The sequence below is a fragment of the Raphanus sativus genome, chromosome 5 (assembly GCF_000801105.2).
Source record: "Raphanus sativus cultivar WK10039 chromosome 5, ASM80110v3, whole genome shotgun sequence".
Taxonomy (NCBI): Eukaryota; Viridiplantae; Streptophyta; class Magnoliopsida; order Brassicales; family Brassicaceae; genus Raphanus; species Raphanus sativus.
The window spans coordinates 12,528,858-12,545,290 of NC_079515.1; the positions used below are offsets into that span (position 1 = coordinate 12,528,858).

The 16,433-nt window shown below is 34.9% G+C and overlaps 2 long non-coding RNA genes across 2 annotated transcripts; both read left to right on the top strand.

Moving 5' to 3' along the window:
• Positions 1-258: 258 nt before the first annotated feature.
• On the top strand, positions 259-2,764 carry LOC130512447 (uncharacterized). The gene is made up of 3 exons (XR_008945967.1): positions 259-1,237; positions 1,317-1,416; positions 1,611-2,764. It is a non-coding gene; the product is annotated as an uncharacterized LOC130512447 (long non-coding RNA).
• Positions 2,765-4,200: 1,436 nt separating this feature from the next.
• Positions 4,201-15,768, top strand: LOC108859835 (uncharacterized). The gene is made up of 4 exons (XR_001950540.2): positions 4,201-4,812; positions 13,287-13,343; positions 13,567-15,360; positions 15,497-15,768. It is a non-coding gene; the product is annotated as an uncharacterized LOC108859835 (long non-coding RNA).
• Positions 15,769-16,433: the final 665 nt, after the last annotated feature.

Sequence of the window (16,433 nt, forward strand, 5' to 3'; positions counted from 1 at the left end):
GAATGAGATGAATTAAAAATACGAATGCTGTGATGTTTTTTTTTATCTTAAGTGAAACACTGTGTTTTAGACTTAATGACAAATCACATTTTTTAACAGTCACTACACGGGAGGAGTCAAGTTGTTAAGATAAGTGACTTGGGGAGTTTTACATTGAATCAATAATTGAGGGGTTTCTACCCATATAAAACATAATTGAGGGGGTTTAGCATTAAAAACCCTATAATATAAAGTACTAGCTCCCTTTGTGACAAAAAAATAATAATAAAGTACTAGCTCCTTCTCTCCTGGGCTATACTTGGCTTGCCTGCGGGCCTGGCCCGTAAAGACCCAGTGCGGGGCGGGATTGGGAACAGATTTTACGGCCCGTTTGTTAGCGGGCCTCGCGGGTATAACCGCTGCAGTATTGGGCCGAAGCGGGTTGGACCGAAGCGGGATGCGGGACAAATGCGTGGCCCGCTTGCTTTTTTCATTTCGTCTCTTTGGTGACACCAACAAAAAGCTTAGAACAGACCCATGATGGTGATGGTGATTTCTCATCTTTGCTTCTCGTTTCCCCAAACCGGTGACCAGAACTCATTCACTTTAGCCATGCCTCTTCCGGTTCGTATTCAATCAAAGAATCGTGTCTTCAAGCTTTGTAATGTTGACCCAAACTCATTCACTTTCTTTGTAACTCATCTTAAGGAAAAATGGTTTCTTTTTTTTGAAGTGAGTGTGGGTGCCGACAAGAAAGTGTACACAAGACTTGTTTTTTGCTGTTGTTTTTCTGGAAACTTAATCATCATTCTCGAATATGAGTTCTCAAAACATTATTTTTTATTTACTATATTTTCTTGGTGGACCATTATAATTGTCAACGGGTTGAAGTGTGGTAGCTGATTTGGATGTTCGAGAACATATGGAACCTTATATGGAATGCAGCTTTATTCAAGTGTAGTTTAAGTGCCTTCTTAATCTTTTAGAAGAGTTGATAAAGTTACTAATAGACTGTGAATGTACATGGTTATCTCGGAAGATTTGAAATGGTATTACTGTGTATGATTGAGTCTGGCCTTAGGCAGTTATAGTTTGCACTTTGCAGGTTCACAGGATTGCTCTAGTCTCATGGTTCTTGGTTGTATATGTTTTATCTTTTTTTTTATGTTTCTTTGATATAGTTTGTCTTGTTATATATGAGCATATGTGCTTCATGGTGGCTACTTGTGATAGAGTCTTGAAGCGAATGATTAGAAAGGTTAAAGATAGTTTGATGATACATCAAATACCTTTTTATTAAATGTCCATTGCTGAAAATTTTTGTTGGTATTTTGAAGGTTCCTCGTGTGCCTATAATGTATTTGGGGGGGGGGGGGGAGGTTAAAGTTCTCAGCAGAGAGGATGCCTGAAGCAACACGTGGTATAGGTCTAGTAGAGGTATTGGACTGTGAAATCTGATTCTAAGCTTGTCTTGTTCTGTTGTTTTGTTAAGTTTGTCTTAATTTGATGTTGTTTCAAATCTAAAACATGAAGCTTATATAATTATACGACCCAACGCAAGTAATGTTCCGTTTGCTTATAGAACTGACTTATGTTATAATCTCATCTCTCTTGGTATTTTCTTGTTGCAGGTGACATGTGAAGAAGATCTGCGTCCCGCGGCCGTACCGCCAAGGCTTGTGCAAGCTGCGGATTGGGATTGGGTAGCACTTCTAGGGACTGCGTCCCGTGCGGGCCTGTACTGCAAAGACCCGCATTGAACATGACCGCGGCGGGGCGGGACTAGGCGGGACGGTACAACCCAATTGCCATCTCTACGTGTTTATATGTTTTGTATTTTATATACTATAACAATGAGAGGTAGTTTTGTTTTTCATATTATTTATCAACCGTAAAATAAATTAAACAAATGAAACTGTTGTGGGTCCAACCTTTTTTTTTTCTCTCTCTCATAAACGCTCTATCTTCTCTCTTTACCAAAAACTTTCAGGCCTTCAGATTTGCAGCTCCGACGGCTTCCATAGCGTCGGCTTCCATGTTTATAAATCTTCTCGGCATAGTTATTTTAAGATCCGTTTTGCTTCTTGTGTTTTTTTCGTTTTTTTCTTCTCTGTTGTAGATGTCTGTTGTGTAGTTCTTTTGGTGTTGAGGAGATCCTTCGTTAGTTTGTAAGATGTGGTGTGGTTTGTGCTCTTCGTCGCTGCGGTGACTCGTTTGATAGATTTGGCCAGATCTGTAATTATTTCTGGTGTACGGTGCTGGTTGATGCCGTCTCTGATGTGGGTTGCTAATTCTTCCATCGGATTTGGTCAAGTCATTGTCGTTTTGAGTCGTTTGTGGTTGGTGTTTGGGGCCGTTCTGTTCATCTCTTGCTTGGTTTCTTGCTAATCGAAGGAGCTCTGTTTTATGTCTCTTCATGGTTGAGGCTGTTGTCTCTGGGAAGAAGTGGTTCTCATAACACTATCTTTGCCGGCTTCGTCTCCGGGAAGAAGTGATTCCTCTACACTTTTTTCGCCGGCCGAGTTTCAGTTAATCTTTGGTTCTTCTCTGCGTGTTGGAAGATCGAAGCTTTGGATTCAATCCCTTTCTCCAGTTTGGCTTCGTTGATGGAGGTGATTCGGCGTACATGCTCTTCGACTTCGGAGGAAGCTCGTGACGGCCGTTCGTTACAGAAGTTCTCGTTGTGGGTGGAGATGGTGTATTCCACGTTGATTGTGGGTGGGCTTAAGGCCTGGATAATTATAATGTTATGTTTATTTTGGGTTTTGTTTAGTTTGTATGTTGTTGTTAGTGTAGGGCTTATCCTTTTTGGACTAAGACCTTTTATAAAATTCTAGATGACAAAAAAAAAAAAAACTGTTGTGGGTCCCAAATACAATACGTGACAATTAATAATTTGCTTCATGATCAAACAAAAAAACGGAGGCCCACTCCAAACAGTAACTTGTTGGATTATCAAATTGAATCGTGTTTAAGTCAGACCAAACAACGAATCATCATACCAAATTAAACCAAAAAGATGCGGGACCCACAATCATAAAAAGAATCAGACGTGGACACTCTATAAAAATTAATTATTTACGAAAAGTTAATTTAAGAAATAACTAGTTTTTGATCCGGGCATCTGCGCTGATGTATCTTTTCAAAATATGTTACTATTTTTTTCATGTCAATATTAAGAATGGAAAAAAACTTCAAATCCGGAGAACCGAACCGATCCCGATCAAAAAAGAAGTATCAAACTCAAATCGAAATTGATTAAATATTATCAAAATTTTGGTATTTAGAAAACCAAAACCGAATCCAATCTGCAGCAGGCATCGGTCCGTAGAACGTAGAAAAAGAAATGGTTATGGCGCGAAGTACTCTTGTGCATCTACGTCACTTGGCTCCCACGAAACCCCCTTTGGTACTCGAATGTATCTAATATTGGTTTATATACTTATATAGATATTAATTATTTTACGATTTAATTTATATAAAACATCCAGAATATATATTATATTTTTAAGTTGGTTTAAATACTTAAAAATATATACAAATAGTCAAAAATAAATATCTAAAATAGTTAAAGTATACTCAAAACACCAAAAAAATTGAAAAAAAAATATTGATTCTCAATCCAAATATTTAAACAAACCCAATTTATATATTAAGTTTAGTATTCTGATATATGTTATTAAAATCATAATGTAATATATTATTTTTATAGATTTTGAGGAAATTAAAGTAGATAATACTTTTAAAAAAGAGAAATTGCCAAAAATACCATTTTCATAGTACCACTTTTCATGTTTACACTAACCACTTTTACCACTACTTTTAATGAAGGGTTTAGATTTGAAGGTTTATGATTTATGGTTTAGATTTGATGTTTTAGAGTTTAAGGTATATAGTTTAGGGAACACACAAAGATCTGAAACAAACTTGAACCAAATTTAAAAATATCCGAATGAGATTGAAATTTTTGACCTCGAAAACCTGAGATCTATACAGACCCGAATGGCGTTAGGTATATTTTCTTCTTTAGGAAAAGTTGATTTAAAAAGTAATATTTTTTTCTTTCTAAAACATATTTGCTATTGGGCTGAGAATGGTGTTGCGTAAGCCCAAGCAATGACGTTAATGCTTTGCTTCTGATATTTGCCGACTTATATGTACGTATATATATAAAGTACACGCAAAAGAAAACTAAAACTACAGTTCTATTGTTATAAAATCCTTTGTGTGGATGGACCATAACCAAGTACTTAACCAAGTACTATACAAGTCCAACATATACAAGAGGAAGTGCAAGGAGGTTTACATCCGGTCTACATCGGTTCATCTACAAACCGGACCGAGATCAGAAGACTCAGTCAAACTTGGAGATATCACCATGACCAAGTCTTCTATATATTGTGGTGTTGGCTAATGAGAAATACACACAACTTTCTCACAAATCACTCTCCACATTCTCTTTAGTTTATAACACGTTATCAGCACTATAGTGCTCTTCACCTGAGAAGTCTCTCTCCACCTGAGCTCTCTTTTCCGGCCATCTTTTCCGGCCAGAAAATCTTAAATTCAGGTGTAACTTTAAACCGCCGTATCTCTCAAACCCTGTGGAGCCAGACGACGATCCACCTATCAAACTGAAGCCCAAGACGAGAGGAATCCGTTGCCGAAGACGGCTTGTCGATCCGATCTCTGACGCGTCGTAAATAGCATATACAATTCGCGCCGCCGACTCATGGTTTTTCCGGCCAGCTCCTCCACCTCTCTCTCAACCAGCTCATCTGTGGATCAACTCTCTCTCATGGTGGTCCATTCAGATTCTTGTGGTGTAAAATGGTAAACTAATATATCCATAAAATCCAAGAACACCATTATATTTGAAAAGAAATCTAAGGATCTATATGAATCCATAATATTAAACTTGTTTCTATGATCCATTGATCCATAAGAAACTTGATTCTGAATTATTTTGAATCCATAAAAGTTGTAATTCTCTAAAGGTTCTAAATATCTCAAATCAGATTAAAATATTTAAAGATCTATATGAATCTTGATTATAAAATTCTTATAAAATAAAATGTTAAATCCTAAATCCCCTTCTTGGTTTGTAAGCCATAAATCAGCTCTACCTTTCTCCTATATGATCCGGCCTTAAATCCGGATTTGTCTAAAGGATTGAAACCAATAATCAAACCTTTGTTCATTCGCATCACCAGCTGTTCCAGCAGGTTGTATAAGTCGTTTATCAATACCATCAAAACCCTTAAACCTCTTGCTTGGTTTTTCAACCAGCAAAATCGAAAATCCAAAGATCAAAACCATGAATCCAGTCAACCAAAAATAAATCGAAATTAAATCCCATCATTGCATATCTTTGAATATTGATGTTTGCTTTGTAACTGTTAAAAGTTTTATGATTTTTATAAATGCAAAATCTGATTTTATAAATGCATATTTGATTTTATTAAATGCATATCTTTGACTGAAAATGTTTATAAAAAATTTATAACATATAGTCTTGATTTTAATAAGATAAAATAAATATGCATGAAATCATTTGATCATATAGGTTGATAGCTAAATAATTGAACCAACCTTGAATAGATTTCATATCATATTAAATATTGATCACATAAGTTGATAGTTAATCTTGATCTTTTACCATGCTTGAAACTGATGATTGAATTGTATACTGATCATGTTGCATAAGCATATATCAGTTTAGTAAAAATTTGAATCATCTTGAATCATCTTGAACCAACTTTTAATGCAATTGTCATATTGTTTAAAATCTGACCATGCATAATTGTCATATTGCTAAGACTGATTTTATGTTTGCATATCATTGACAATCCTGATAATAGTTCATATAAATTAAAAAAATGGTTCATATTGCTTGCATCTAAATAATTCACACTGCTTGCATATAATTAAACCAAATCGGTTTTTTTTTTAAACTTAGCATGTTTGCTTTGATTGGAATTATAAACCTGTTCAAACCGATCAAACATGGATAAGTAAATTGTTAGATCATTCACATATCATGAACTGATCATTTCCATGCATCTTCTTGTCATATAGTTTATTAAGAATTAAGCATCCTTACTTTTATTAAAATATAAACCTTCTTTGAAACCAATTGATTTAAAAATCTGATTGAATTTGGTTTAGACATTTCCTGAAAAGGTTATTATTTTATGATTTTTTGAAAACCAAATATCCTCATGCATTAAGAATCACATTTATATTATTTTTGGTCCAATGCTTAGGACAGAACATCCGATTAGTTCTTGAGCCATGCATTTATCATTCGACTATTGTGATTGATTTTCATCCATATTGCTTGATCTCATTTAAAATTATGATTGATCCTTATTCAAAATTCTAAAGGGCTTGGAAACCCTATATGAAATTATATACATATATATAATCAATCCAAATATGAATCTATCTTATTAAAACAGAAACATTATGTTGGACCTAACATTTATTTTGTAAGTTTTTAAATTAAATACACTTTTATACTTTATAGTTAAACCTACATTAAATCACTAATGTTCTTTTCTTTATATTACTATCCATGTTTCCAAACAATATACTTATTTCTTTATACTATTATCAATGTTTCCAAACAATATATTTTATATACTACTATCAATGTTTCCAAACGATACAATAATTAATCTTAGTTATTTTATATCCATCATTTTCTCTTTAAAATTTTGTAGAAACGTCATAATTTCATAAATTACAAAATAATGAATTTTAAAATTTGGATTATAAGACTACAAATTATGAAAATATTACAATTTCAATCAAATTAGATTACATATCGGTCATCCATCAGTTCAATCGGTTAGTCTCGGGTTTTAGTGACTTTTTAATATAAATATTTTAAAAAACTAAATTGAATTGTTAGATCTCCGGATTAACCGGTATAATCACAATCATCTATCTTATTAAAACAGAAACATTATGTTGGACCTAACATTTATTTTGTAAGTTTTTAAATTAAATACACTTTTATACTTTATAGTTAAACCTACATTAAATCACTAATGTTCTTTTCTTTATATTACTATCCATGTTTCCAAACAATATACTTATTTCTTTATACTATTATCAATGTTTCCAAACAATATATTTTATATACTACTATCAATGTTTCCAAACGATACAATAATTAATCTTAGTTATTTTATATCCATCATTTTCTCTTTAAAATTTTGTAGAAACGTCATAATTTCATAAATTACAAAATAATGAATTTTAAAATTTGGATTATAAGACTACAAATTATGAAAATATTACAATTTCAATCAAATTAGATTACATATCGGTCATCCATCAGTTCAATCGGTTAGTCTCGGGTTTTAGTGACTTTTTAATATAAATATTTTAAAAAACTAAATTGAATTGTTAGATCTCCGGATTAACCGGTATAATCACAATCGGGTTGAATTTAAAAACACTGATTTAAATACAAAAATATTTTAAATACACACTCTTTAAAAGTTAACAAAATATTTGTTACGTTATTAGTGAAATTTTTCATCGTAAAATATTCCGCGCTTCCAAAGCGCGGGTCAAGATCTAGTTATAATTAAAAGGATCACTAGATGCAGTGATCAATTGATCATTGTCATACTAGAAATGCTTAAAGCAAATATATTATATGATTTGGGGGAAGCCTTATTAAATTATTATTAAATCATATAAATTAAATCATATAAATTAAGGCTTCTATTGCTTGCATAAATTCTTGATGCTTGAAAGCAATGTTAATTCAGATGTTGAAAATCATCTTGAAATCTAAATCTTGGTGACTATATCTAAATTTCTCACTTTTGAGATAGATACAAGGCGATTTTCTTAATCATAAGCCATCACCTTACTGAAAGTCTCAATGATCAATATCTCACTATTGAGAATCCTCTCGACCTTTGGATAAAACTTAAAATCCAGAAATGATCACCATAATACGGTGCTATTACCAAAGGTCCTATATGATTTGAGGGACCTAAAGACCCAAGACTATAAGTCTGTGGATGAGTATAACTCGGCTCAATTCATGATAGTCTCATAGTTGAAACTGTGTGGAGAGACTATCACATATGCTGACATGTTAGAGAAGAAATTCTCTACATTCCACAAGCAATGTTTTGCTTCAGCAATAATACCAAAAAATGGTTCCTCCACATATGCAAATTTAATCTCTTGTGTGTTGCTTGCTAAGCAAAATAATGAGTTACTCATGAGGAATAGTGAAATGAGGCCTCCTGGATTTTAAGGCATTGCCTAAGGCACATACGGCCACAGAGCCATATGAAAGAGTCAAACCATGGCCATGCGAAAGGCCATGGAAAGATGACAAGGGTGTGCGTGGATATCACCTACAACATTAGTCGAGGCCGAGGCCAAGGTTATCAACCTAGCCGTGGGTATAAGTCCGTGGGAATAAGTCCGATTTTAAAAACCCAGGCCTCGACCAAATCTGCTTGCCATCAGTGTGGGATGAATAATCATTGGGCCAACCAATGTAAAACTCCCAAACACCTTATTGAACTCTACCAGGAGAGCATAAAGGGATAGAACCCTATGGCCCATTGGGTCCATCTAGATGGTGCGAATAATTTGGACCATAAGAATGATGATCAGCTTGAATACGAGACTTCATATTGCCTTAAAGAGGCCAATTAGATTTTGACATCATTTTACTTTGTCTTTGTTCTCTATTGTGGACCAAGCCACATTACATTATGAGACAAAAAAATATTTTATTCAAGGTCATGGCTAGTTCAACCTCATGATGCCTAAAGGCACGCATCTAAAAATCTCTGATGCATTACATTCCACATAAATCAAAGTAAAATTTATCAAAGTTTCAAAGACATTCATATGAATGGTCTACATATTGAAACTATGGGCAAAGGAAAGAAAGGATTCCTTATGATTTATGAAAATGCCCAAGGCCAAAGGAAAGTCCTAGAGATTATACCTAGTATATCTATAGGCCTTCATTAAGCCAAGATAAATATGATTGTGGGTTAAGTACCCCAAATCAATTTCCAAAGAGTTCAGAGAAGCCTATAACATATGGCACGACATGCTCGGCCATCCAGGCTCTATTATGATGCATAAAAATACTCTTGAACTCATTTGGACATTCCTTGAAAGAAAGGAAATGAGGTCCGACCAAGGCATTGCCTAAAAGGCATTATATTCACCCTGTAAGACCCATTGAATTAAGAAGAAAATATGGTTTCCAACAATGGACAAAAAAGGAATAAAAGTACCTAAATTAAAATCGCCTAAGTGGTCGAGACTACATTCTCTATTGATCTAGAGATCAATATGATATTAGGCAAATAGCCAGGGCAATCATAATCATGTTTGATTGACCCACGAAAATTATCACTTAGATGGCATTACCATACTTAGCCATCTGAATTATGATGCAAAGATTTAAAAAGGCACAAAAGCTATCCCATAAGATCTCACGTTTGTGCAATTTATATCTATGCACAAGGGAATTTATTGTCCCAAGCACCACGAATTAGAATATGTTCATGAGGGGGAGTGAGGACAAATCCCATGATACATGACCATACTAAAATCCGTGAAACATGGTCCACAACCATATTACATATTGGTTGAATTTATGAGGATATGACCATTACCTATAAGGTTCAAAATCTAAAAGTCCATATGCTTGGGGACATCATGAGTTATAAAAGATTAACTTGCATCAGGCCATAGATATTATATCAGGCCATATAAGTGATAATAAATATTCCCACCTCAGACTAATACGGGTCATGAGTCCAGACATATATCATATTAAGATATTATGAATTAAGATATTATGAATGAATCCACCACAAATATATGTGCCATCTAAAGATCATATGATCTTAGAATCTCATAAGGAGGATTGGAAATATATGTTGGATATATATTATGAATATACGTTCTCCATAAGTTTAAAAGAAACCTTGAGCCAAAATGGTTGACTTAATCATAGGCCAAAGAACAAGGATTACATAGGGTTTATGAATCCCAATATCCAACATTTGAAAGGAGAAGTAGTAAGCTGGTAAAGAATGGTATCAACCATCATTGTCTTGGCAAAGATCCTCGGACTAGAAAAGATTTATAGACGTCCATATGCTACAATGATAGCAAAATAAAATGCCAGACACATTGACCTGAGAAAGAATGACTATGTCATCCCAGCTTAGCACCACACGGTTTTGATGTCTTAAAGACACAACCAAGTTGCTACAGAGTCTAATATAAGACCGAATATATGTTCCAAAAGGAACCTCGGAAATTAAAGAAATGTGCAAAAAGAAACCGAGGTCATAGACTTTCCATACAAGGCCGAAATGGCTATGCCGTCAGTATCAACACTTGGGGTTCGGGACGCCGGGCCTCATGGTACTGAAGGCATTGATAATGATGAGATCTCAATGAATTATTTGATGTCTGGAAGGAAACCATATATATATAAATGTGTCGACACAATACATTCATAAGAAAAAGCGCGAATATGTAGCACATGAATAATGAATCGAGGATCATGAACCCACGCAAGAGTACTCATAATAATGAATAAAGAAAGAAACGTGGGGTTTCTAAAGTGACAAATTAAAGGCGTATTGAATTGGCCATGAATATGTAAACGCCATATGATGCCCAGTGAATAGATAAATCCTGAAAGAAGGATAAAATCGTGAGACAGACCAAGGGAGGTCTATATAATCCAAAGTGGTGGATAATACTACATATGTCACTACATATAATGTCTGAAAGAAATTCAAAAGATGTAGTATGTTATATATGACTCACTGGATGATGATAATATTATTGGTACCTAAAAGGTTTACCAAAATATACTGAGCTCAGAATCATAAGATGAGAAAAGAAGTTCTCATGAACAGCATTTTCCTAAAGCTGTCCATGGACTGAATTAAATTGCTACATGTAAGCAAATGAAAAAGGTCTATAAGAACAATTCAAATCAGTCCATAGAGGAATTTTTAAATTTCTTGTGATATACTAACCAGCCTAAGATAGGTTAAATGGTTATTCATCAAACCTTAGAAAGGTTATAGACCATCACCACAAATTAGCCAAATTTTGGTAATACTTATGGTTGGTCAAAATTCTCAGCATGAACCAACCAAGCTGTGGTATGAATGAATAAGCTATCATAAAGATAAGCTATAAGATCAAAGTTCATCTTTGAACAAAAAGGTGTAGGACCGCATTATGCGTCCATATGCGACCCAACGGGTCCGACCATATTATAAGATTTGGTCCATGATAAAGCTGTAGATCATGGATGTCATTAGACATAAATTTGAGGATCAATTAGATCAATTCTATGTCATGACCATGTCCGGCCTAGATCAGTCTAATCGTCCATATATATATATGTGTACGAATTGCCGGCACACTAAGACTGCAAAATGACTTAGATCGATCATAGATAAACTATGGATATAAGGATCATGATCTAACAGACATGACCTATGTATAAAGTTGTCTATGGCAAATAATATTATACTCATAAAGCTAAGGCATGTCCATAAGTCCTAAAGAGCTAAGTAGCTCATACTTGATATAATGATGATCCATGTTATATAAAGGATCTAAAGTACTAGCCGACCAATATTATGGAAAGGCATATAAAAGTGATTTGGTCAAAGACCATAATCAAACGACCAGAATATAAAATAGTACATTTTATCTAAAGTACTTAAGTGGTCGATATCAAAGTGGTACATTTTCTAAAGTATCATCAGGATTCTAAGAGACATGATATGTCCGAACAATACAAGATTGTTCAAGTAAGAATCCATGAACATCTATTCAGCAAGTGATGTTCAAATCAGGGGGAGTAGTATGTGTTGTACTATTTTTCCTTAACTATGGTTTTATCCCAATGGGTTTTCCTAGTAAGGTTTTAATGAGGCAACATCAAGCATATTATGAACTCATATGGTTATGGCATCCAAGGGGGAGTGTTATAAAATCCATTGTGTGGATGGACCATAACCAAGTACTTAACCAAGTACTATACAAGTCCAACATATACAAGAGGAAGTGCAAGGAGGTTTACATCCGGTCTACATCGGTTCATCTACAAACCGGACCGAGATCAGAAGACTCAGTCAACCTTGGAGATATCACCATGACCAAGTTTTCTCTATGACATCAATGTAGTCAATGTAATCAATGTGTAGATTTTATTCCTTGTAAAGCATTTGTAAACCCTTGTATCAAACCACTATATATTGTGGTGTTGGCTAATGAAAATGTAACATCCCGAGTTGTGATATGTGAAAAAGGCTTAAGAGAATTGATTTGGCTACCTATGTCACCAAAGTTGACTTACCTTTTCCGGAGCACATCCTGAAAGAACTCCAGAGTTAAGCGTGCTTGGGCTGGAGTAGTGGAAGGATGGGTGACCTATCGGGAAGTGATTCGCGATAGCGTGTGAGTGAGGCCAAAGCACGGGGAAAGGTCGGGTGGTGATTGCAGGGTCAGTAAACAATGATTCTGAGCCTTAGAAAAATTAACGATCGACCGTCGGATGGGATGGGGCCCACGGGCCGAGAGAGCGGGCGTGGGTAGCCCATTAGCCGTGGGCGGTCGGGGCGTTACAAGTGGTATCAGAGCTGGTTAGCCGTCTCAGTTCTGACCTGAGAGGCGTCTTGAGACCTGTCGTGAGGCGCAACGAGGGCGTTGCGTTCTTTGAGAGGGGGTGAATTGTAACATCCCGAGTTGTGATATGTGAAAAAGGCTTAAGAGAATTGATTTGGCTACCTATGTCACCAAAGTTGACTTACCTTTTCCGGAGCACATCCTGAAAGAACTCCAGAGTTAAGCGTGCTTGGGCTGGAGTAGTGGAAGGATGGGTGACCTATCGGGAAGTGATTCGCGATAGCGTGTGAGTGAGGCCAAAGCACGGGGAAAGGTCGGGTGGTGATTGCAGGGTCAGTAAACAATGATTCTGAGCCTTAGAAAAATTAACGATCGACCGTCGGATGGGATGGGGCCCACGGGCCGAGAGAGCGGGCGTGGGTGGCCCATTAGCCGTGGGCGGTCGGGGCGTTACAGAAAAATACACACAACTTTCTCACAAATCACTCTCCACATTCTCTTTAGTTTATAACATCTATTGGCGAGAGACTAGTTTCTTCAAAAACCCTAATCTTCGTGTACGCTATTATGTGATTTTGTTTGCTATAGAATTCGTGAAGTTATTTCTAATTTGTTTTTCTTTAATGTATTGTTTCCAGCTAAGAAGACATTCTTAATATCGTGTGATTTCCGGAGCAACTCTGTGAGTAACGATGGTAAGTGGATTTACCCCTTTATTATCTGAGGAAGATTTGATATATTTCATCTTTGTTTAATTCCATCATTAGACGCTATGTCAGCTTTTGTTTTTTTGTATCAAATTGAATCTAAATTAGCTCTAGGAAATCATTCTATTGATTGCTATTAGTCTCAAACTCCTGATTATTGATTATAGTCTAGGGTCTCAAAAAAATTTACATTAACAAAACAAAATTGCAGGAGAGGGGACAGCCTATTTATGAGCACGACATAGAATACAACCGACTCAAGCAACTAAAAAAACTGAAGCGAATGGTGGTCATAGGTATCCTTGTTAGTGATGCAGTGATATTGTTCACCAGCTGGTACGTAGGTATCATAACAGTTCCAATGTTTTAAAACTCATGAGCCTGGAATTTCATACCTAGTCTGGATGATTATAGTGTGTTTTCTTTTCTTTTTAGTTTTTGTTTAAATTTTAATCTTTCAGAGTAATTTTTTTCAAAAAAAATTCTGAATTATGGTTTTATGATAATTAGCTCTATAAACAAGCAACTGTTTTAATCTACCATATCGTAAAGGATTTTCATGTTACTCTTCAAGGAATAGATACAAAAGCAAATACAATATTTGAGACTGCTGTTCACCATATTTATTTATCCAATCTTAAAGCTTGAAATAATGAACTTAACCTTGTTGACTCTTAATTAACTAACTAGATCATGACCCGCGCTTCGGAAGTGCGGGATATTTTATGATTCAAAATTTTGTTAACAATGTTACAAATATTTAATATGTAAGAATTTTGTCAATTTAAAAATTAAACTGTGTTTGAATCAACATTTTTAAATTCAATTTAGATCGTCGAGCCAGTAAACCCGGTAATCAGATATATAATCAAGTTTGAATTGGTTAAAAGGTAATGGGTTAATAAGTTTGATTTGAATCCACTTTGAATATATAAATTAATAACCTATAAATTAATATCTCTATAAATTAATATAATTACATAGCCTCAAATTGATTTTTTGGTTCAATTAGTATCTCGATAAATTAATAATCTCTATAAATTAATAAAAAATTATAGGTTTGGTGTAGTCCCAACATTATTAATTTATAGAGGTTTCACTATATCATATAGTACGACTATTATATAAAATTAATTGGTTAAGGAGTAATGTATTGCATGGTGATCATCGCATGGACTTATTGGATGGTGATTATGAAATCTCAAAGTTAACATTACTGCATGTTGGTTATGCAATCAATTGGGAAAGAAAATATTTTTTTTGAATAGAAAAAAAATCGGTCAACTGATAAAATGAATGTATATAAAGTATTAAGTTAGCATAGAATAAGGAAATAATTTACTAACATTAATTGTTAATTAATAGGATCAGAAAATATATCATATCTAATAGTAGGTCCAATTTAAAAATCTACCTAGAAAAAGTCACAATGTTTCTGTTTTAATAAGATAGATATTAGAAACTATTTAAATCGAAGAATTTGTCCTAAAGTAATTAATGTAAACTGATGGCTGGGTTAAAAGAATTAAAGAGTGGGCTGCAAACATCTATTAATGTCCGGCCCGGTTGTGGAAATAAGCGATAGGCCCACTATTCAGGTTGCTAATTGATTATAGGTGGATCCTCTTAACCGGTCAACGCCTATATAAACCAAAGCTTTCGTTTTGTTGACTCTCACCGCTCAATCACTTTCTTCAAGTCTCGACAATGGCTCGCCGCCGTCGCTCCAGCTCTAACCGACGTTCTCGATCCACCTCAGAGGAGGAAAAGGAAGCCATCCGCCGCAGAATGCACGAAGGCGCCGCAGCCATCTGACGCAGAGCGCAGGAAGAAGTGGCAAGGATTCGTTTGGTTCCTCCTGATTATCAACGTCGTGATTGAGATAATGATCAGCCTCCGTTTCATATATGGAGGAGGCTTCTCCGCCTAAAACCATCATTCTCAGAACCATCGCCGCCGTGTCACCACCACCACCACCACTTTCGGTTCAGTCATTTTCTTTCAGGTAATCTTCAAATTTGTTTTCTAGAAAAGATCTGATCTTTTGATATTGAATGTGAAAAAGTTATCATCTTTGATGTTTCAATGGAAGTTCTCTTATTCTTCTTCTTATTCTTCTTTTGTTTCCGTCGCTTCTGCAGCTGCCGGAATCCAGGTCGCCATCGAAATCATGAAGACTCGCTGTCGTAATCACCAAGAGTCGCCGGCGTTGTTAGTTAGTTACGATTTCGAACAATGGTGGACTCTAAGTTTTGTTTAATTACAATTACCCCCCCCCTTCCCCCCCCCCCCCCCCCCCCCCCCCCTCCCTCCCTCCCCAAAGTTTAAGAAAATACATAAATAACCCCCAAACGTTTAATTGTTAAATTTGGACCCAAAATTAATTAAGCTAGTGCACTCTCTTAGCCTCAAATGACAATGATGTCAAAATTAACAAGAGGCCTCAAATTTACTTAGCCTCAAAGCATATCTAGTTGGCGATGATATGGAGTCCATTCTTTTGTCTCTATATTATTTCTTATCTTTTTAATATTAACTGATAAATAAATAGAAATGGTAAGAATTTACTAAAAGGTATTATATTACAACATATTTCTTTATTTGATTGTTAGATTATATAAATTTAACAATCTTATATAAATTTCTATACTATCTGATTGTTAAATTTTCTTACAATTTCTTTTTATTATAAATTTAACATATTTAGAACTCGTATAAATCTTGTCTATATATTCTCCAATGATTGCGAGTCATGTTTTTGTCGAGATGTAGACTATCATTTGATGCTAAAAGTTCAGTGTAATGGCAACGCCAGCGTAGTGAACTTTTTATTTTGGCACGTGTTAACAAGGTTTTATCCCAGCCAGAATAGACACAACAATTAAAGCTTGAAATAATGAACTTAACCTTATTGACTCTTAATCAACTATCTATATAATATAGGATTTTTAATGCCAAAACCCTTCAATTATGTTTCATTTGAGTATAAATGTAATAGCCTCTCTGTCAAATGAACCGTTTAAACAAAACACTGTGTTTTGATTATTTTGTAAACTACATGATTTCTAAATAAAACAA